Source organism: Apodemus sylvaticus, chromosome 13 (genome assembly GCF_947179515.1).
Source record: "Apodemus sylvaticus chromosome 13, mApoSyl1.1, whole genome shotgun sequence".
NCBI classification, from domain to species: Eukaryota; Metazoa; Chordata; class Mammalia; order Rodentia; family Muridae; genus Apodemus; species Apodemus sylvaticus.
In genome coordinates this window covers 31,089,407-31,111,178 of record NC_067484.1, presented here as the reverse complement: position 1 = coordinate 31,111,178, position 21,772 = coordinate 31,089,407, and the positions used below count along the sequence as shown (strand labels likewise).

General features: G+C 43.7%; 1 pseudogene; it reads left to right on the top strand.

The window, feature by feature from the left end:
* The first annotated feature begins 2,427 nt into the window (after positions 1-2,427).
* On the top strand, positions 2,428-21,528 carry LOC127663613 (trafficking protein particle complex subunit 6B-like; annotated as a pseudogene).
* Positions 21,529-21,772: the final 244 nt, after the last annotated feature.

The window sequence follows — 21,772 nt, the reverse complement described above, 5'->3', positions numbered from 1 at the left end:
GCATGCTACTAACCATGCAGGCAAAACCCACAGGATGGGACCATTGTCCAAAGACCCACCCCCATATCCTAATGCTGTTACCATGGGGGCCTTGGTTTCATAGGTATAGTTGAGGGGAGCAGAGATACTCAACCATGACACTCCCCATTGATCTATGATGGTACTTTACATATTGTGTGAGCTGTTTTGAATCTAACAAGGGGAAAAAAGGAAATAAATCAGAATTCAATTCAAAATGGAATCCAGATCCTTATGATTCTGTGTGAGAGAAAAAATAAGTCGGAGACAGCTTCATTACCACTCACAGCCATTTGACATAAGCTGTCAGAGGAGGCAGAACCGCCCATCCAGAAACACCATCCTGCAATCACTCAGTGAAGGTTTGTGTGCCGGTTACTTTTGGGTATCAGATCAGGTTAAGAAATGTATGGGGTGTTTGCGAAGCTCATGCTGAGTGTGCCTGAGGGACGGTCCAGGAAGGATCCTCGGTGTGGCACCATTCCACAGTCTAGTGTCCAAACTAGAAAAGGACACAGACAAAAGCCAGCTGAGCACCACCCCGCTCTACCTCTTGGTCCTGGCGTGAGGAACCAAATTCATGCTTCTGCTCCAGTCACAGAGAGCTACGTATTCTGCTATAGGTCTTATTTGCTACAGTGGACCACATCATATCTCTGAACTTCAAGCCCAAATAAATTCCTCCTCCCTTAAAGTAATTCAGATCACATATTTGAATCACAAGTACAAGAAGGGTAGCTAATTCAGCTTGTAAGTCCTTTCGTTAATTTGAGGAGAAGGGGTATCCGATGACACCAGCTAATAATTGGGAGGAAGGGTAGAAAAATCATCAATTGTGGCCCCCTTTATTATCCATGCAAAGATCAGCTACAGACAAGATCACTGGATGAAGACTACTGGAGGGCAAGCTAGTCCCACAGGCCCAGAGAACCACCCATGTATTACTTATTGTGTACGCAGAGAAAGTGCATCTTGACGTTGGAGGCCTTTGACGGCCATTGTCTTAGGAAAAGAATCGAACTTTCATGAACATTTGGACCTCCTGATGTAGTGAGAACCATGAAAGAATACCAGTGCAGATTTCTTGGCGTGGCTGCTTCAACTGTAATCTAACCATAAGGAAACAATCAGACCATTTCAGACTATGGGACATTCTACAAGACCAATTGGCCCGAGTCCTAAAATAAAAAGTCAACGTCTTGAGAGAAGATAGAAAGTTGAAAGGATGGCTGGAAAAGACTCCAGGGATGGATGACACCCGGGCAAATAACTAAGACTGGATTTTGGAATAGAAAATGGCCTAGCTCTGCAAAGTCATTTGAAGAGACGTGTGGGTATTTGAATATGGATTGTACACTAACTGATGTTATGGAACTAATAGTTCACTAGCAGTGATATCCATATGTTTATGCTGGAGACTGCTCATCCCCGGGGTGTGTTAGTTGATAGACCTAGAAGCAAAGAACTATGACAACTAATTATGTTTTAATATTTCTACCCCAAAATTAGGCTGTGTGGGGGTATGTATATACGCATGTGTGCGTGCATGCACTTGCACATGCACACCCCTGTATCTGTGTGTGGGGTAGATGAGGGCAAGCATCAGAAAGAACAGCGTCACTAAGCAGACGCAGAGCTGTTCTACCTGAGGAAAGAGATGATGTGTATCTGTGTGTTCTTCGCTGTTAGCTTTCCTAAATGAAATGTGGCTTTAGAATTATTGTAGGTCACATGTTAAGGCACCTGATTACAAAGTGGTTGTCCGCAGAGGGAGGACACCAGGGCCACCTAAATCCCAATCTTCTCCAGCAACACCCTGATGGCAAACCACCAAATTCATTCTCTCTCTCTCTCTCTCTCTCTCTCTCTCTCTCTCTCTCTCTCTCTCTCTCTCTCTCTCTCTCTCTCCTCATCCCAGAAGCAAACTGAAACTCTGACTGTGGGAGGCTGCTGCTGAGATGACTGGCTGATGGGTAACCCAGGGCCCCAGGAGTCAGGCAGAGGGAGACATAGCCGTTCTGTCCACCAAAATCAAAACTCACAGACTCAAAGGACAGCTTAAGGTTATGCCGTGTAAGGGACCCTGGAGGACCCCAAGCACCCTTCAGCCCCAACAACGCCACATTAAAGACCCAGGGGACACGCTTTCTGATGAAACGGGACGGAACAGGTTGCTTTGCCAGGGGTGGGGTGACCACGTGGCCATTCAATAATGATGCTTCCCGCTCACCAAGTCAGTGATTCACCAAAGCCAATGGCAACCAGATGCTCCTCACTGGCACGGCACAGAAAGAGGAACCAAGCTCGCCACAGCGAAGGAATGCGTTTCTGGGAAGGGTGCTGGAGACGGGTTGAGTGGAACCAGAACTCACACGGCTGGTGAAACATCCTTCCAATGTGTGGACCAACATGGTCACAGATAAGATTAAAAGAGCATTCCTAAATGTCCAGGTGTGGTACTACACATCCATGTTCCCATCACTGGAGAAGCTGAGGCAGAAAAATCGTGAGTTCAAAGCTTGCACAGTCTACATAGTGAGACTGTCTCAAAACCAAATAGCTAACATTGTGGTGGCACACGCTAAAGGGCGGAGGGAGAGAGGGATCATGAATCTGGGTCCAGCTTGAGCTAAACTTGACTGCAGCTGTAGCTCACTTGATAAAGTGTTTGTAAAACTCTGAGTGCAATACCCAGTACCATGTAAAATGGGGTATGGTGAGCAGGGGCTGGTGGCACATGCCTTCAATCCCAGTGCCAGTGCTCTGGAAGCAGAGGCAGGTGGATTTCTGTGAGTTTGAAGCCAACCTGGTCTACATAGCAAGTTTTAGCCAACGCTACATGGTGAGACCCTGTCAAAAAAAAAAAAAAAAACACGAAAGATAAACCCCACATACAACAACAACAAAAAGCTTATGGCCCAGGCCTATAATCTCAGTAGTCAGGCTATGGAGATAAGAAGATCAGAAGCAGCAAGTTCAAGAGGAAAGAAAAGAGAAAGAACAGGAGAAGAAGTTCCCTCCCTTCCTTCCTCCCTTTCCAGATATAAACGTTTACTCTACTATTTTGGATCCCAGTGCTTGAGAGAAACTGTCTCAAGCCTTTGGAGCGTTCAATACAAGAACGCAGTACTGTGACCTATGGCTTTGATTCTGTGTCCATCTGTTTCCTTAAGCGGACCCAGTGTTCCTGGGTAAGAGGCTGGCCATGGACAGGCCTAAAAATCAACATCTTCCCTGAAACCCAAAAGGGATGTCGTGCCCGCCCAGCTGGTGGACAGCTGTCACCGGCTCAGAACTGCTTATCCACACTCTAGCCCCTTTCTCTCCTTCCTTTGCTTGTTTTTGTGGGAGCAGTGAGCCTCCCTTCCCAACACGGGTGCTTTCCTCTTCTTCTCCTGAGGGAACAACTCTGGTTCTAACCAAGCAGGTGATGTCTGAGAATGAAAGAACACTGTGACCACGGAAAGCTGCTACAAAGACTAGATGCGATTTTGCTCACAGAAGACTTTGATCTGGAGCAATCCCAGGGTCAAAGCAGCTTGACTTTCAATTAACAGCTGGCAAAAGAGACAAAAAATATGCTCATCACATGGGAGCAGGCTCACCCCGTTCCCGAAAGCTCCACGGCGACTCATGGTGTCAATTATCTGTGTTTTGCTTCTTTCTCACTTTGCTTCATCTGGTTTTCCCTCATTCCCCTGCACCCAGCTTTGTCCCTTATGCCAGGCTGTCACGTATGACAGACACAGCTTTTCTAAAGGGCATAAGTATGTCCTCATCCACTCCATCCGGGCCAGATCCTTCTCTCCTGCAATTTCCTACCAAGTTGAGGGGGAGGGAATTCCTGGGTTGAGAACAAAATGGCTTTTCAAAGCTCATGCTCGATCTGGCGTTTTTAAGCAAATGGAGTGGGAAAGAGAAGAAATGCTTTTTTATTTATTTTATTTTATTTTATTTTACTTTTTATTTTATTTTATTTTTTATTTTATTTTATTTTATTTTATTTTATTTTATTTTATTTTATTTTATTTTATTTTATTTTATTTTATTTTATTTTATTTTATTTTATTTTTGAGCCCCTATGTATCATGAAGAAGGTTAGCCCTCGCTCCTGGTGCCTTTTCTTTCTCTTGGACCCACAGCGCCATCTCTAGGTACTTCAGTTAATGACACGTGTAGCGCTGGAGAGAGTACTGGGAATGCTGTTTGCTGGGAATAGCCCTGTAAAACCGGGTCCCTCTGGTCTGTGATCCGTGATCCGCCTGGTCGCCTGGTCGGAGGGTGGATTGGATCCTGGAGTCATGGAATCTCCCATGAGGCACTGGGGTTGAGTGACTCCATAAAGGAAACACTTTATATTTCCCAACTAAGCAGGCAGGGATGCAAGGCCGGCCGAGGTACCCCGGGTGGCAAAACAGAGCTAATTGATCTCTCGGACATTTAAATAGGTTAAGGAATGTTTCTTCATTTATTTTTGGCTCCTAGAGAAGTAGGGGAAAACAATATTTGATAATAAAAATGCAAATTTAGTTTCCTTTCCCCCTTTTTTGTTTGTTTGTTTTGTTTTGTTTGTTTCTTTTTTTGAGACAGAGTTTTATGGAGCTCAGACTGGACTCAATCTTCTATGCTGTACTTAGGAATCTACAGAGGCAAACTCCTGTATTTAAAGGAGGAATTTTTTCTCCTTTTATTGGATATTTTCTTTATTTACATTTCAAATGTTGTCCCCTTTCCAGTCTCCCCTCCAGAAACCCCTATCTCATGCCCCCTCCCCCTGCTTCTATGAGGTGCTCCCCCACCCACCTACCCTCTCCCACCTTCCAGCCCTGGCATTCCCCTAGACTGGGGCATCGAACCCCCTCAGGACCAAGGGCTGCTCCTCCCACTGATGTCCAACAAAGTCATCCTCTGCCATATATGCGGCAGGAGCCATGGGTCCCTCCATGTGTATGTAATATTTGGTTGGTGGTCCAGTCCCTGGGAGCTCTGGGGGGGGGCGGTTCTGGCCAGTTGACACTGTTGTTCCCCCAATGGGGCTGCAAAATCCCTCAGTTCCTTCAGTCCCTTCTCCAACTCCAAAGGAGGAAATTTTTCTGTCTTATCCCAGGATATCAAGAAAGCGGTCACATCATAATCAAATATTAATGTATGCAAATATATGTGTGTGTACGTGTGTGTGTGTGTGTGTGTGTGCTAATGCAGTCTCCTGCATACCAAGGTAGCCTTGCACTCCTAAGTGGCATAGGATGACCTTTGAACTTCTGATCCTCCTGCCCCTTCACCTCCTGCTTGCTGAGATTACAGGAGCTCATCACAGTAGTGCTGGAGGAGACAACTGAGCCCTGGGGCACGTCACCTGCTGCGACCTCCCTTGCTCTCTGTCCCCATCTCCAGGACACCACTCAGAAGGTCTCCTCCAAACTTCCTCCCCACCCATCCTGTTGTCCCAGCCCCAGCTCCAGCAGCCGTTCCCGGGGAACCTCCTGGAGAAGCAAGTAGACCAGGGAAGCAAGCAGACAAGCCTTGGGTCCTCTCCTCGAAACCATCCCCCAGTCTCATTCTAAGTGGGGGACTACTCTCCCACCTCTCTGCCCTCATTCCTAGGGAACTAAGCAGATCCTGGTGGCACACCCTGATTTCCTGTCCCTTGTAGACCCCCCTTGAACACCTCTCTTCCCCTTCTACAACACCCCGAAGTGTCAGCTCCCAATTTGAAGAAACACATTCTAACTGAACCTCAGGTAGCCTCCTCTATCTCAGAAGCATTCCCTACCAGGCAACCCACAGCGCCACACCCTCCTAAGAACACAGGAGGTCAACAGAACTGAGAAATGGAACACCCACCCAACAAACGCAAGGCCAGATAGCAGGGACTTTAAAATAGTCTTTATGAATATGTTAGAGGTCTTTAAAAGAAAATGAATAAATCCCCTAAAGATATCAATGAAAACACAAACAAACAGAATGAAAAAAAGAAAATGTTCGAGATCTGAAAGTAGAAACAGAATCCAAAAAAGAAAAAAAGAAAAAGAAAAAAGAAGAAAAAAACAAGAAGACAAAACACAAACATGGCCTGGAGAGATAGCTCAGCAGTTAAGAGTACTAGCTGCTCTTCCAGAAGACCCAGGCTCAATTCCCAGCACCCACGAGGCAGCTCACAATTGCCTGTAACTCCAGTTCCAGAAGACCTGGAACCCTCACACAGACATGCATGCAGACAAAATATCAATGCTCATAAAAATGAATTAAAAAAAATAGACAAAGACAACACAAACTAAGAGAAGTCTGAAAATGAAACATTTAGGAACTCACTCAGGAAACTCAAAAAGACAAGCCTCACCTACAGAACACTAGAGATGGAAGAGAGGACCTCAGGTATTAAAGACATGAAAGAAGAAACAGATACACCAGTCAAAGAAAATGTTAATGGATTACCCAGCATTCTTGACTCACTGGTTACCTCTAGCAATGGCAGGTTGTGGACCAAAAAGGAAAACCTGTCACCCTTGTTCCCGGCCCTTTCAGCCCTATAACTGCCTCATCTTGTAAGCAAGCAGGTTATGAGCTCTGACTCTTTTTTTTTTTTAGAATTGAAGATTATCATGGAAAATTTTATATAGATATAATAATGGTAGGCATAAAAGTATTTCTAAGTTGATTGAAAGTGGAATTGAAAACATTTTCTGATAAAGTTGAAGATTTACATGGAAAATATTTCTCATAAAATTGAAGAAATATATAGAAAAACATGTTAAAATTAAAGATTATCATGGAAATTACACAGATAAAATGATAGGCATAAAGATAATTCTAAGTTGATTGAAGGTGGAATTATAAACATTTTCAGATAAAAATTGAAGATTTACATGGAAAATATTTCTGGTAAAATTCAAGAAATATATAGACAAACAAGTTAAAATTGACTATTTCATGGAAAATTTTACATATAAAATGGTAGATATAAAAACTTTCTAAATTAATTGAGGGTGGAATTAGAAACATTTGTGATAAAATCAAAGGTTTACATTGAAAACATTTTTCTGATAATGTTTTCAGTTTTATCAGTGTAATAAACACTGATAAAATAGAGGAAATATATAGAAAGACATAAAAATTGAAGATTATCATAAAAATAATGCAGATAAAATGGTAGACATTAAAAATTACTAAATTAATTAAAAGAGGAATTCCAACCATTTTCTGATAAAATTGAAGATTTACATGAGAAATATTTCTGTTAGTCTATGTCTTTTTATTGGGGCCTTGAGCCCATTGTTGTTAAGAGATATTAAGGAATAGTGATTGTTGCTTCCTGTTATTTTTTATGTTATTTTCATGTTTGTGTGTGTGGGTATCTTCTTCTGGGTTTGCTGGAAGAAGATTACTTTCTTGCTTTTCTAGGGTGTAGCAGCCCTCCTTGTGTTGGCATTTTCCATAACCTTTGTAGGGCTGGATTTGTGGGCAGATATTGTGTAAATTTGGTTTTATCATGGAATATCTTGGTTTCTCCATCTATGATGATTGAGAGTTTTGCTGGGTATAGTAGCCTGGGCTGGCATTTGTGTTCTCTTAGGGTCTGTATGAGGTCTGCCCAGGATCTTCTAGCTTTCAGAGCTCTGACTCTTATAGAGACCCCCTCCTGAAGGTTTTCCTGCCACATAAAAAAACCTGTGCTATCTTAAGTCACACATCACTCTCTCTGCTTTCCTTCTTGCTAACCTTTCAACACTCTAAACACACACACAATCTTAAGCTTGGTAAAGGTATACACCTGTAGCCCCAGATTTAGGAGGCTGAGGTACAAGTACTATCATGAGTTCAAGGTCATCCTGGGCCTTGAACTCAAGTATCAAGTACAAGGCTAGCCAGACCCATGTACATAGCAATGCCCTGCCTCAAACGAATGACAAAAATAAGCAAGAAGGAAAAGGGGGAGAGAGGAAGGGAGGGAGCGAGGGAGGGAGGGAGGGAGGAAAAGTGTATCAACTTTAAAACCAGGAAGACATTCTTTCCCCCCCCCCATATATTTTTTATTTACATTTCAAATGATTTCCCCTTTTCTAGCCCCCCACTCCCCGAAAGTCCCGTAAGCCCCCTTCTCTCCCCCTGTCCTCCCACCCACCCCTTCCCACTTCCCCGTTCTGGTTTTGCCGAATACTGCTTCACTGAGTCTTTCCAGAACCAGGGGCCACTCCTCCTTTCTTCTTGTACCTCATTTGATGTGTGGATTATGTTTTGGGTATTCCAGTTTTCTAGGTTAATATCCACTTATTAGTGAGTGCATACCATGATTCACCTTTTGAGTCTGGGTTACCTCACTTAGTATGATGTTCTCTAGCTCCATCCATTTGCCTAAGAATTTCATGAATTCATTGTTTCTAATGGCTGAATAGTACTCCATTGTGTGGATATACCACATTTTTTGCATCCACTCTTCTGTTGAGGGATACCTGGGTTCTTTCCAGCATCTGGCAATTATAAATAGGGCTGCTATGAACATAGTAGAGCATGTATCCTTATTACATGATGGGGAATCCTCTGGGTATATGCCCAGGAGTGGTATAGCAGGATCTTCTGGAAGTGAGGTGCCCAGTTTTCGGAGGAACCGCCAGACTGATTTCCAGAGTGGTTGTACCAATTTGCAACCCCACCAGCAGTGGAGGAGTGTTCCTCTTTCTCCACATCCTCTCCAACACCTGCTGTCTCCTGAATTTTTAATTTTAGCCATTCTGACTGGTGTAAGGTGAAATCTCAGGGTTGTTTTGATTTGCATTTCCCTAATGACTAATGAAGTTGAGCATTTTTTAAGATGCTTCTCCGCCATCCGAAGTTCTTCAGGTGAGAATTCTTTGTTTAACTCTGTACCCCATTTTGTAATAGGGTTGTTTGGTTTTCTGGAGTCTTACTTCTTGAGTTCTTTATATATATTGGATATTAGCCCTCTATCTGATGTAGGATTGGTGAAGATCTTTTCCCAATTTGTTGGTTGTTTGTTGGTTGCCGATTTGTCCTCTTGATGGTGTCCTTTGCCTTACAGAAACTTTGTAATTTTATGAGGTCCCATTTGTCAATTCTTGATCTTAGAGCATACGCTATTGGTGTTCTGTTCAGAAACTTTCTTCCTGTACCGATGTCCTCAAGGGTCTTCCCCAGTTTATTTTCTATTAGCTTCAGAGTGTCTGGCTTTATGTGGAGGTCCTTGATCCATTTGGATTTGAGCTTAGTACAAGGAGACAAGGATGGATCAATTCACATTCTTCTGCATGCTGACCTCCAGTTGAACCAGCACCATTTGTTGAAAAGGCTATCTTTTTTCTATTGGATGTTTTCAGCTTCTTTGTCGAGGATCAAGTGGCCATAGGTGTGTGGGTTCATTTCTGGATCTTCAATCCTGTTCCATTGATCCTCCTGCCTGTCACTGTACCAATACCATGCAGTTTTTAACACTATTGCTCTGTAGTATTGCTTGAGGTCAGGGATACTGATTCCCCCAGATTTTCTTTTGTTGCTGAGAATCGTTTTAGCTATCCTGGGTTTTTTGTTGTTCCAGATGAATTTGATAATTGCTCTTTCTAACTCTGTGAAGAATTGAGTTGGGATTTTGATGGGTATTGCATTGAATCTGTATATTGCTTTTGGCAAAATGGCCATTTTAACTATATTGATTCTACCGATCCATGAGCATGGGAGGTTTTCCCATTTTTTGAGGTCTTCTTCCATTTCCTTCTTCAGAGTCTTGAAGTTCTTGTCATACAGATCTATCACATGTTTGGTAAGAGTCACCCCAAGATACTTTATACTGTTTGTGGCTATTGTGAAGGGGGTCATTTCCCTAATTTCTTTCTCAGTCTGCTTATCCTTTGAGTATAGGAAGGCAACTGATTTGCTTGAGTTGATTTTATAACCTGCCACTTTGCTGAAGTTGTTTATCAGCTGTAGGAGTTCTCTAGTGGAGTTTTTTGGGTCACTTGGGTAGACTATCATGTCATCTGCAAATAATGATAGTTTGACTTCTTCCTTTCCAATTTGTATCCCTTTGACCTCCTTATGCTGTCGAATTGTTCGAGCTAGTACCTCAAGTACAATATTGAAAAAATAAGGAGAAAGGGGGCAGCCCTGTCTAGTCCCTGATTTTAGTGGGATTCCTTCAAGTTTCTCTCCATTTAGTTTGATGCTGGCTACCGGTTTACTGTATATTGCTTTTACTATGTTTAGGTATGGGCCTTGAATTCCTGTCCTTCAGGAAGGGATTCTTAAATAATATGCAGCTGTGGAAAATGGTCTTGTACCAGGCTGTGGTGGTGCACATATTTATTCCAAGAACTCTGAGTCTGATCCCAGCCTGGTCTACAGATTAAGTTTCAGGGCAGTCAGAGCTACATAGAGAAACCCTGTCTCAAGAAAGAAAAAAAAAGTGGGGGGGATGAAAGAAAAAGAAAAATAACAAAAAAGAAAGAAAGAAGGAGAGGGAGGGAAGGAAGGAAGGAAGGAAGGAAGGAAGGAAGGAAGGAAGGAAGGAAGGAAACTCCATCTTCTAGAATAGCTTGCTCTATCTTGCCCTTCCCTTGCCAAATTCCTTTGAGTGGCATCACTCTGCAATAAGAAGAAAATCCCTGGTCTTAGTGGTTTTCTGTTGTGTTTTTTGTTTATTCGTTTCATCTCTGAGAGGTAAGGTAGACCACAAAGGCCCCACCCAGCAGAGGTGGTGGAAGAGAAAAGTTACTAGGATGTGGGGAAGTAAACCTATTTAGCAATAGTTCTTTGGGGGCAAGCTCAGTCTTCTTTGTCAACAGTTCAATTACGTAGCAAACACCAAATAAGAGTCAGCAGCTACAGTCCAGTCCTCTCAGCAGGCTAACACCAGGCACGAACCAGCAGGTGTAGTTCAGTCCTGAAGGAACCACAAGACTTGCTAACTGGCCTGAGGTGAGGCCGAGGAATCAGCAAGCTGCCACAGGAGCCTCACAATCAGAGCTTAGTCAAGTTTCTCTCAATGGCAGCTTAAGGTGAACCAATACATGCTTGTCATTAGTGAAGAACAGCAAGGCGGAGCAGCCCAAACCAAGCAAGGCTCAGTGCTCCTCACCCACTGTCGGTGGGGTCATATATCTACTCCTTCATCATGGGGCCTTTTACATGTGTGCTGTATCCAAACATCCTTTTACCTGTGTCTGCTTTGAGAAAACAGTCTTTTCTGTGTCTGCTTTACAAAGACATCCTTTCACCTGTGTGCCCCAGCACAAAACATCATTTGACATGACTGACTTTCCAAACCAACCAGATGTTTCCACTTCACATCGTGGCTTTGTTAAGGGGGGGGGATGTTTTGGTTTATTTTCTCATTTAAGTGACTATTTGTGTGTATGTGTGTGTGTGTGTGTGTGTGTGTGTGTGCTCAATACAGATGTGAATGAGAGTATGCACATGTGTGTAGAGACCAAAGATCAACCTTAGGTGTCATTCCTCAGGACTACTGAGACACACACCTTTTAATCCCAGCAGTCAGAGGATAGAGGTAAGCAGGTCTTTATGAACTCAAGGACAGCCTGGTCTACATAATCTATGTGGTGTACACTGTATACACTATCTATAGTATATAATATATACTATATTATATATATATACTATATTATATATATATGTCTGTATATGAGTTTCAGGACAGCCAGAGATATGTAGAGAGACCTTATCTTGAGAGAGAGAGAGAGAGAGAGAGATGAGAGAGAGAGAGAGAGGAAAGCCTTTGTGGTGCATGCCTTTAGTCCCAGCACTCAAGAGGCAGGGTCAGGCGGATCTCTGAGTGCAAGTCCAACCTGGTCTACAGAGTTCTAGGACAGCTAGGACCACACCAAAAAACTCTGTCTTGAAAGAGTGGGGGTGGGGTAGGGGTGGGGAGGAGAGGGGTCTGAAGTTTCAGTAGCTAGTTCGTCTCACCTTCTGTCTTCACCCAGCAGTCTTTGTCGATGAGTATGACTCTGATAGTTCACCACATGGAGGAGCCGTGTCTTCTAATCAGTTCCTTCTCTGGGAATATCGCTGCTTTCTTCCACCCACCTCCCTTTAGGAATAGTCTCCCATGTACCTCTTTTGAGTTGTGTGTAAAAGTATTCTTTATAGGAACCCCCAATGATAGGATGCCATTCAAACTGTAAGGATGTGTCACGTTTGAAACTTCCAAAGTTTCTGTCTGAAAGTTCAGACATAACCATGCTCTTACGACAGTGACTACAAGCTCATTTCCTCATCCTCGGTAACATTTTACATTTGACGATAATAAAAACTAAACACCAAAACAAGACAGTGCTGGGTGTGGCGGTGTACAGTTGTGATTCCAGTGCTGGAGGGGTGGGGAGTGGAGACTGGGGACCCTTGCAAGTTCAAGGTCAGCTTGGTCTAAACGTCGATTTCCAGACTAGCTAGAGCTACAAAATGAGACCGTATCTCAAAACAAATAAACAAAATGATCACTATCTGTGCTGTTTAAAGTGAATGAAATGATGTATCCATGTCTCCACTGTGAGTAAAACACTGAACATCTTTCCTTTAGCTCTGGGTTTAAACTCAAATGTTAATTGCCCTTGTTCTTTTGAGTACATTTGTCCCAAACCTGCTTTTCTCCAGTAGCCATTCTGCCACGAGAGGGCGCTGGTGCTGCAGAAATATACTTTTAATCAGGTCTGAGTGGTGGTGGAGAGCCTTTCCCTGACATCTCACAGAAATCAATTACCCTGGAGTCAGAATTACCCCGGAGTCAGGCAACAATGATACACAACTGTAATCCTAGCATTTGGAGGCTGAAGGAGAATGACTGAGTTTGAAGAGAGCTACATAGTGCCCCCCTTCACATAAACACACACACACACACAGACACACACACACACACACACTCACACACACACACACACAGACACACACACACACACACACACAGCTGAAACAACAGGCCTAATAGTAATCCCAGATCACAATTAGCACATCAGTAAGGCTCTCTTACTTGAAGATGTCACTCAGTCAGATAAATAGCCAGGGATCTTCTGTCTAGTATTGTGATGTATCGCGCATTGTATTGTGATGTATTGCCATGTGTCAGAGATGTTCTAATAACCTCAAATTTCCCTCAGAGAGGCTGTGTGCAGGTTATACACATCTGACCACAGCATGTCCAAAGCCATCCCGGGTTACCTAGATGACCCAGTCTTAATAAACCAAAGAACAAGAAAGGCAAACTCCTCAAGGCAGTAATTTTTTTAAAAAGATTTATTTATTTATTTTATGTGAGTACACTGTAGCTGTCTTCAGACACCCCAGAAGAGGGCAGCAGATCTCATTATGGATGATTGTGAGCCACCACGCGGTTGCTGGGATTTGAACTCAGGATCTTCAGAAGAGCACTTTCGTTTTGTGTGTGTGTGTGTGAGTGTGTGTGTGTGTGTGTGTGTGCACCTGTGTAGGTCAGAGAACAATTTGTAAAGTTGCTTCTTTCCTCCCATCATGTGGATCAAAGGAGTAAACTAAAGTCATCAGCCTCCAAGGGAAATAATTGTCTTTACCCATTGAGCCATCGCTATGGCTGCTCAAAACACCTTCGAACTGTATCTGTTTTGAAGTGTAGAGCATGTTGTCCTCACTATCCAAATCAACATTCTGTTTACTCCTGATTTGTAATCTAAGACCAATTCAATTCGAAAGAAGATCCGGTCTTGTTCTTAGGTAGCCTGAGGGGCTTCCTAATCTGTAACCCTGTCCTCTGGAGAGCACTGTTCAAAACACTGCCCCGCCTGCTGCTTTTCCAGGCTCAGCCCTTTCTCCATCAGGGTATGACTGTCTCTGACTCCTCTGGAGCCACAGGCTTCCAGTGACATCTGAATAAGGACTGGCTCCTCCAAGCTCCCTCTCTAAAGCCAGTATAGTCGACAAACAAAGCCATTAAAATGATAAAATACGCTGGGCTGGGCGGTGGTGGCGCACACCTGCAATCCCAGCACTCTGGGAGGCAGAGGCAAGTGGATTTCTGAGTTCGAGGCCAGCCTGGTCTACAGAGTGAGTTCCAGGACAGCCAGGGCTATACAGAGAAACCCTGTCTCGAAAAAAAACAAATCCAAAAAACCAGAAAAAAATGATAAAATACAATCTGGAGCTGGGGCTGGGGCTGATAGAGTTCTTGCCTAGCATGTGTGGAGATCTGAGTTCAAACCCCAAAGTTTATAATGTGTGGTGCAACCCTATCATCCCAGCTCTCTAGAAGTGGAGCGAGAGATCAAAAGTTCAAAGCTATCCAAAGGAGTGAGTCTGTGGCCAGCCTGGACTACAAGAGACCCTATCCAAAATAAATGAATGTTCTGAGTGTGATGGTAGACACTTTTAACCCCAGCACTCAGGGGCAGAGGTGGGTAGACCTCTGTGAGTTCAAGGCTGGTCTCATCTATATGGTAAGTTGCAGGCTGGCAAGGGCTACATAAGGAGACTCTGTCTCAAAACAAAATGAGCTAAATAAAACTAACATAGAACACTTGTAAGAGTTGATGCCCAACTGGATCAAAGAGAGGATGGTAGAGCCATGTCTGTGTGCCTAGACTAGGGTGGCAACCACAGGAAGTAAAAATCAAACAGAGGAGCAGGGCAGAGGAATTGGGAGTGATACCTCGTATGGACAGGGCACACTAGGAATGCGTTTCTGTGAGGTTGGGAGGAGGCCTTGTGTTGGAACGTCTCAGGCAAGTCATAGAATGAGCTGAAGTGCTGGGGTAGAAATGACAGTGCAAAGGGCATCGGGTGACAGGATAGCCTGTCTAGACCAGACGGGAAGCTCAGTGGTGTGCAGTGGTGTACCCACAAGAATTCCAGAAGGGCTTTCTGTGGCAACTGTATTGGCTGATTTCCTATGTGACAGTCCAGGGTTTTAGTAACCTGGTGTCTGGAAGCAGCCCTTGACGAGTGGGAGACATGAAATGAACACACCATGGGAGAGGTTCGGGGCTGCAGCTCAGTTGGTGGTATGCACACCTAGGATAATAATAATAAATAATAATAAATCCCCAGCACTCCATGTCTGGTGTGGTGGGTCACATCTATATCCCAGATGGAAGTATAGATAAGGATCAGAAGTTTAAGGCTATCCTCAGCTATGTAACACGTGAGACCCCGTGTGAGAGACTGGGGTCCGGTGGGGGTGTATTCTACTCCCACTAGCCAAACTCGGGAGAATATCAAGAGGACAGTAAAGGCTGTGGTGAGACAACTCTTTTGATAAAAGCACTTGTTGCCAGGCCTAATGAGCTGAGTTCAAGACCCCCAGGACCCACAAAGGAAAAGATGGAACCCTACAAGTGGGGCTCCAGCTTCCACACTGTGGCACCCATGCACACACGGAGATTAAGTCAGTGTGACAAAAGGTTACTTAAAGGGCAACTGGAAGGATGGTACTAATCTCCCAAAGTTTTAGAAAGCCAGCCTGCGAGTGAGCAGGTAGATATCGGGTGGGGGAGGGGTGGGGCTCGTACTGTTGGAATGGAAAGTTACAGGAAAACAAGGAGAGGAAGCTGAGAGCAGTGGTCCGTGAGTACCGGGTTAGAGTGGGAGCCCCGTGACTCACGCTCAGCTTAACAGAGATGCTATGAAAACATACAGAAATATTTGGAGGCAGGTAGGATTACACGCACAGGTTCACGCACAGATATCCCTGCTCTGTCATAGGCAGGTACATATGCACAGGTTCCTGTGTACATGCAGATATCCCTGCTCTGTCATAGGCAGGTACATGTGCACAGGTCCGTACATACATGTTTCCTAGTTCTGTCTGCTCACAAGAACTAGAAGCAATGATGTTGAGCTTGAACCCCAGCACCCAGTGAGCCTTTAGTGACACGCGGGTAACAGCACAGATGATAAAGATGGACACGATGAGCTAGCATTGTCCTCATGACTTGGCATTTTAAGGTCTGTAGTGCACAGACTGGACCCTCCAACGTTGCTAGGAATGCTAAAACTGCAAGGTGGGCGACCTCGAGGCAATGGGATTGTCACACAACCCTGAAGGAATGCCCTGCAGATTATTTATAAATTTCTGTAGACCAACTCTAAGGACTCGGTCTCAGCCTAATCTGGCTCCAGTGTGATCCAATAGAAAGGACATAAAGTGTTTCTGAAGGTCCGGTGTAAAAACTCTGTCCTGAATTTATTTGTGGAAAATGAGCCTACCAAGTAGAACAGTTTACACAATAGTAAATATCTAGAAAAGAAAATAGAAGGTACGTGCTAGAGAGTCTGAGTGGATGCTAGTTTTTACAGAAATAAGTGAAAGAAACAACTGGAAAGTGTGTGTTCTGATTGGATCTTGGGGGCAGAGAAGGGGGAAAGCTATGGAAAGTCTGAGACATTTGGGGTATCAGAACTGTATATTAAACAATAGAGAAATAATGACAATTTCCTTTATTGCATTAAAAGGTTTATTGTGGGTTTTTTTTAAAGATTTATTCATTTTACATGTGTGAGTACACTGTCCCTCTCTTCAGACATACCAGAGAAGAGCATCAGATCCCATTACAGATGTCTCTGAGCCACCATGTGGGTCCTGGGAATTGAACTCAGGACCTCTGGGTGAGCACTCTTAACGCTGAGCCAGCTCTCCAGCCCCTTACTGTGTTATTATACATGTGATAGTATGTCTATTTTTCTTTCTTTCTTTTATTTGTTTGTTTGTTTATTGTATGCACATGCACATATAGCACAGTGCATATTCAGAGATCATATAGTGACTCAGGGGTCCCTCTTGCCACCATGAGTGTCCAAGAGATGAATTTAGTGTAATAAAGGCAGGTGCACACCTTTATTAGCTGACCATATCAAAGGCCTTTCTTTGATCTTTCTTTCTTTCTTTCTTTCTTTCTTTCTTTCTTTCTTTCTTTCTTTCTTTCTTTCTTTCTTTCTTTCTCTCTTTCTTTCTTCCTCTCTCTCTCTCTCTCTCTCTCTCTCTCTCTCTCTCTCTCTCTCTCTCTTCCATCTTCCTCCTTCCCCCCTCCCTCCCTTCCCCCTCTCTCTGGAGGGAGTTGGTTGATTGGTTGGTTTTCAAGGCAGGATTTCTCTGCTTAACAAAAGAAATCACTTTGTAGACCAGGCTGGCCTCACAGAAATCTGTGCTGAAATTAAAAGCAATTGGTACCACCACCCAGCCTCTCAATTTTCTTAAATTGAGATAATAGCACTGCCTTGGGGTGGGGGGGGGGGTGGTTATGCTCAGAAGATGGCTGACATAGTTTGCAACAAATTGTCATAGTTTCTGCAAGTTGTTTTGTGATTGAGCAAGACAGAGAGAGAGAGAGAGAGAGAGAGAGAGAGAGAGAGAGAGAGAGAGAGAGTACAGAAATAGCAAAAATGCAAAGATGCTGGGCATGGTGACCCCAGTGCCTGGGAGGCTGTGGTCGGCGAATCTGGAGTTCAAGACCAGCCATGGCTACATTTTGAGTTCATGCTGTCAGGACTAAAAGAGACTGCCCCAAAACCAAAACAACAGGATATAGCATACTAAAGTAGAATTTCAGAATTAAACTAATTATAGAATTCATAAAAGCAATTTACCCATGGCACAGTCTCTCAGCAGCTTTGGGCTGGGAGTGGGAGACATTTGAACTGTGTAAAGAACAGCAAGGCCCTTCAGGAAGGAGAAGTCTAAGTCACCACCTTTTCCAGCAGAGGCCAAGATCCCAGACACTATTGATATGCAAGAGCACCTTCCCTGCCTCCTGGAGCTAGAAAAAAGGTTCCCAGTCAAAACAAGCCTCCAGGGTGGGGAAGGCAAAATCACTACAAGTCAAACTTCCTTCCCCAATCCTTACCCTTTATCACCACGAGACCGGAGTCACAGATAGCAGGAACAAGTTTGGACCGGTTATGGCCTGTGGAAGTTAAAAGAAGCCTACACTTGGCAGGTTCCTGGAGCGAAGCCTACTCTGGGTGACCTGAGTGGCTCTGGACACTAGAGTGAGCAGGGGAGGGGAGGGGGTGTGGCTTTGTGTCATCTCACAGAGCAGCAGCCATGGCCTGTGCCGCACTCCTGACTCTAAGGAAGCCTCCCACAACTACCTCATCCTCTCCTCTCACCCATAAAAGAGTGGGTGCTGTACCAGAGACTTTGTACAGCGAGATGACCCCCATCACTCACATTAGGCACCTGCTGGAACAGTGGCTGCCTCAGGCAGGCGAGGCAAGAAACTCAGGAGACAGCAGGTGTTGGCAAGGATGTGGAGAAAGAGGAACACTCCTTCACTGCTGGTGGGATTGTAAAATGGTACAACCACTCTGGAAATCAGTCAGTCTGGCGGTTCCTAAGAAAGCTGGACATGACACTTTCTGGAGGACCCTACTATACCTCTCCTGGGCATATACCCAGAGGATTCCCCAGCATGCAATAAGGACACATGCTCCACTATGTTCATAGCAGCCTTATTTATAATAGCCAGAAGCTGGGAAGAAACCAGCTATCCCTCAGTGGAGGAATGGATACAGAAAATGTTGTATCTATACACAATGGAGTACTATTCAGCAACTAAAAGCAATGAATTCATGAATTTTTTAGGCAAATGGATGGAACTGGAAAATAATCATCCTAAGCGAGGTAACGCAATCACAAAAGAATACACATGGAATGCAATCATTGATAAGTGGATATTAATTAGCCCTGAAGCTCTGAATACTGAAGATACAATTAGCATATCAAATGATTCCCATGAAGAAGGAAGAAGAGGGCCCTAATCCTGGAAAGGCTTGATCCAGCATTGTAGGGGAGTACCAGGACAGAGAAAAGGGAGGAGGAAAGACAGGAGAATGGATGGAGAGAAGAGGACTTATGGGACATATGGAGGGGGACTGGGAAAGAAGAAGGCTTCTAGAATGTCAACAAATAATATAGAAAATAAATTAAAAAAAATAAAATAAAATAAAAAAAGAAAAGAAAGATTGTGAGGGGCTAAACAGGATGTAAACTCAGTCGAAGGAGTTTAACTGCTAGCCCAGACCACGGATATCCATTAGCTGCATTCTGCAATCTACACTTTGTCTGTAACAATAAACTGTTGTTTATTCTTACAGTGTATGTTACTTCAAGGTGAACTTTCAGTTGTGTGGTTTGGACTGTTGTTGTTTTTAAGACAGGGTCTCATCCTGTGGCTCAGACTGTCTTCTAAGTCAACAGACTCCTATCTCATGCCCTGGGGGCTAGGATTATAGGCACGCCCCAACCGCCAGTACTGCTTTGTAAGAACGTTATAGGGTCCACACTGCTGAGATGGTCTCTGGGGTCATGAAAAAAAACATGGCCTACAGGTTAACTCCTAAATCTTTTATTTTTTTAATCTGACTCAAAAAGAAAAAGAAAGAAAGAAAGAAAGAAAGAAAGAAAGAAAGAAAGAAAGAAAGAAAGAAAGAAAGAAAGAAAGAAAGAAAGAAAGGAAGGAAGGAAGGAAGGAAGGAAGGAAGAAAAAAAGAAAGAAAGAAAGAAAGAAAGAAAGAAAGAAAGAAAGAAAGAAAGAAAGAAAGAAAGAAGAAAGAAAGAAAGAAGTGAAGGAAGGAAGAAATGAAGGAAGGAAGGAAGAAATGAAGGAAGGAAGGAAGAAATGAAGGAAGGAAGGAAGAAATGAAGGAAGGAAGGAAGAAATGAAAGAAGGAAGGAAGAAATGAAGGAAGGAAGGAAGAAATGAAGGAAGGAAGGAAGAAATGAAAGAAGGAAGGAAGAAAGGAAGGAAGGAAGGAAGGAAGGAAGGAAGGAAGGAAGGAAGGAAGGAAGGAAGATCCCAAACGCTGAGGTTTTATGGGTGCTGGGAATTGAGGGGATCTAGCATAAGTTCTCTATCAATGAACCTATAACCACAGCCTCAGCCTCACACACTATTGATAAGTGCTAGTCTTGCAACTAAGAGCATTGTCCGCTTCCCCTTTCATAAACATATTCCTTTAGTAAACTTATTTTTAGCAGGGAGAGATGTTCCTGCTCTGCCTGCTTCCTGCATGCTAAAAAAACCTTCCTCAGGTAGCTGAGTAGGTTAACACACAGGCTGCATTTCCAGAGCGTTCATGTCACACATATACAAATAAATAGTTTTAAAATTTAATTTTCGTTTATATGTGTGTGTGTGTGTGTGCATGTGTGTGTGTATGTGTGTCAGAGTTTGTGTTTATATGCCACATGCATACAGTACTTATGGAAACTAAGAGAGGGTATTGGAGACCCTAGAGCCGGAGTTACAAATGTTGTAAGCCCTCATGAAGGTGCTGGGAATTGAACCCCAAGCTCTCCGTTGCTCTTAACCTCTGGACATCTGACCAGCTTCTTTTAATGCAGAAATGTAAGCCATTGTGGATTTATTTGGAATCTGGACTGTCTGCAATATTGAACTCATAATCGCTGGATCTTTGGATTCTTGCTTGAATGTTTTTTCAGGGAAAAGATCGTGTGAATAGTAGGGCATTTTTCCAGCCCTGTGAGTGGGTTAGGAGGCCCCTGGCCACCAGTTTTAGTGTCCTTTCTCTTCTTGGCTCTGTAGATGTTTGTAACATGCCCTAGTGCTAAAAGTAACATCAGCATGTGTGGTGGGGAAGGCAATAAAAGCATTCTGACCTCAAGCACACACTGGAGAAGTAAATTATTGTAAAATTCTTTATGTCTTCCCTGAAGCACTTTCATTCCACACTTTTATGTATTGAAGTCTTGGCACTAAACATCTCCAAGGGCCAGAAGCACATGGTGATGAACATACATAACTTATAGGCAAAAAAACATACTTTTTAAAAAGAGCTTTAAACACACCGCTCGCCAGACAATTGAAGGGGGTGTGGAACTGTCATGGGGTCTCGAGAGCCCCGTGGTGGCAGCCCTGGCAAAGGGTGTGGTCCACAGCAGCTTTCTGCAGCCTTAGCAACAGGGTAGACTGCCAGGGGTCCAGCACAGACTAACAGGAACCTCAAGTCTCGCACTAATTGGAACCGACTCACCGACTCGGTGGAAATGGGTGATCAGGCATTTGGTTTTTGCTTCTCCATAACAAGATGGCACCCGGAACATATACAAGTCCGTCAGTCAGGCGGAAGTAGAAAATGGATGTATTACTAAGGTGGAAAACAGAATTTCTAGTGGGACAACGATTGATAGAAGGGTTTACCAAAGATACTGCAAGGTTCACGGATGCAGTAGAAATCCTGAAGACCATATGTAAAGATTTTTGGACTACAGTATTCAAGAAACAAATTGGCAATCTAAAGACAAATCATCAGGGTACGGTACATACTTCAGGACAACAAATTTTGACTACTTAACTCAGTTGTCAGCAGGAAAACAGTATTTAGAACATGCATCAAAGTATGTGGCTCAACAGAGTGGTTTGTCAAAGAGGAATAGAAAGTAGTGTGATAGCTGAAGTGTCTTCAATGCCTGCCTGTGAGTTTCAGATGATGATACAGAGGCTTCTGAGTGCAGTGAGACACGGGAGAGACGGCTCCTGTGCGAAGCATTGCAAGGCCTGATTTCACCTCCTTGGAGGAAGTCTTTCTTCCATGACAGAAACTAACTGACCTGTCCAAAGTGATTCCAGTGAACTAGACACCAAAATAAATGCAAGGTTCTTTATTTTAAACATCTTTATTTTCTTAGTGTAAATACGTATTTAACTATAGATTAAGAAGCAAACTCAGGGGCTGGAGAGATGGCTCAGTGGTTAAGAACACTGGCTGCTCTTCCAGAGGTCCTGAGTTCAATTCCAAGCAACCA